This window comes from Sinocyclocheilus anshuiensis, unplaced genomic scaffold (assembly GCF_001515605.1).
Source record: "Sinocyclocheilus anshuiensis isolate Anshui unplaced genomic scaffold, SAMN03320099.WGS_v1.1 scaffold89, whole genome shotgun sequence".
Classification (NCBI taxonomy): Eukaryota; Metazoa; Chordata; class Actinopteri; order Cypriniformes; family Cyprinidae; genus Sinocyclocheilus; species Sinocyclocheilus anshuiensis.
This window is the reverse complement of record NW_015537931.1, coordinates 1-1,626: the sequence shown is the minus strand read 5'-3', so window position 1 is coordinate 1,626 and position 1,626 is coordinate 1. Positions and strand designations below refer to the sequence as shown.

The window sequence follows — 1,626 nt, the reverse complement described above, 5'->3', positions numbered from 1 at the left end:
GACTACCTGCTGACATGACCAGACCTTGGTGTCCTAGAAATTTTCATCCCAGGCACAGCAAGTCCCAAAGGTAAATTGTTTGACATGCTTATCAAGTTTTGTGTTTATTCTTAGCAGTATTCACCAATTCACTGATTTGCATAGGCTAACGTGTCTATTGGATTAATTCTCAATAGTTGTATAGCATGCTATCAAAGTAGTATGAACAGATAATCAGACCATTGATATGGTTTATATTGAAGATTCTTTAAGCTTTAGGAGATACCGAGGGCACGTCAGAGTCTGATGACCCAGCAATGTTGATTAGAAGTCCTCCTGAAAAAATCAAGTTGAGGAACGTCGTCTTGCCCAAGTAAGAATCACCAGTCTTGCCTCTGAATTACATCTATATAGAATGACTTAAATATTAAAGATATTTGGAGCTATATACACTTGTCAATTGCTACTCTGCTCTGTCTGCTCTGCAATATTACATCATTCCTTCCTCCAGATGTTCGAAGATATCCTAAAGAGCAGTGAAAAGGTCGAAAAGGTCATAAAAAAATACGCACACACTAAAAGTCTGTCAGATGGCCGAAGACGTGACATGGTGAAAATCTTGGTAGCACATTTGACAAATGAACATGGGTAGGTTGTTCATACAGTACTTTGTAAATTGATGTTTATGATGTTATGGGTTGTAATTGGTTTATGTTTGTGCGTGTAGAACAAGCACTTCCCGAAGTTTAAAAGAAGAATGTGCAAAGGGAATCATCGCCCTATCTTGGTTCTTGGTTGACCCCAGGAGCAAGTTTGGTTATGTAAGTAGCTGTCGCCTCTCAATCTCTTTTTTCAAACATTAAACATTTATACCCTGATCTTTTCGCAAGGGCCTAGTACAGGAGTTGCAGATTTACAGTAAGAAATTGTTTTCATTTGGGACTCTGAATAACAGAATCATGTGGTTGATAAAGTTTAACTGTATGACTTCATTTCAATACTTGTAGAGGTTTCAGCTCAATTCATCCACACATCTGTAGTCATCAAGACTTGGTCATGAATGTGCTGTTAATACTGAATCTGTGTGCAGCATAAACTAATGTACTGGAGTGGTTAATGTATTTGTATTGTATTCATCTTCCAATGAAGTTACGTCAGGTTAAAATGAGCAGGAGGGTGTGTTCAACTCCTTCTACCTAAAAACTAAAAACCTAAAAGTCTAAAAAATGTTTTGTTTATTTTGTTTTCCCTGTCTCCAGGTTGGGACAGCGACATGTCTTCCATTCAGGTGCTGCTTCACCTTTTGCCACCCTCCCAGGTTGGGACAGCGACATGTCTTCCATTCTGGTGCTGCTTCATCTTTTGCCACCCTCAAGTCAATGCTGCAAAAGACCGGGAAAGATCTCAGCTAGACAAGCATGTGATCGTCTTGTGAAATTCATCAAGGTGAAGCTACTGATGAAGCAGATCGAATGACACTTGTTCATAATGTTGTATTAATGTGTGACATTGAACTTGCATAATTCTCAGAAAGGCTCTTAAAGGGTTAGTTCACCCAAAAATGAAAATTCTGTCATTAATTACTCACCCTCATATCATTTCAAACCCATAAAAAAAACGTAATTTTCATCTTCGGAGCACAAATTA

General features: G+C 38.3%; 1 long non-coding RNA gene across 1 annotated transcript; it reads left to right on the top strand.

Moving 5' to 3' along the window:
* The first annotated feature begins 1 nt into the window (after window position 1).
* Window positions 2–513, top strand: LOC107658198 (uncharacterized). The gene is made up of 3 exons (XR_001630769.1): window positions 2–70; window positions 243–352; window positions 491–513. It is a non-coding gene; the product is annotated as an uncharacterized LOC107658198 (long non-coding RNA).
* Window positions 514–1,626: the final 1,113 nt, after the last annotated feature.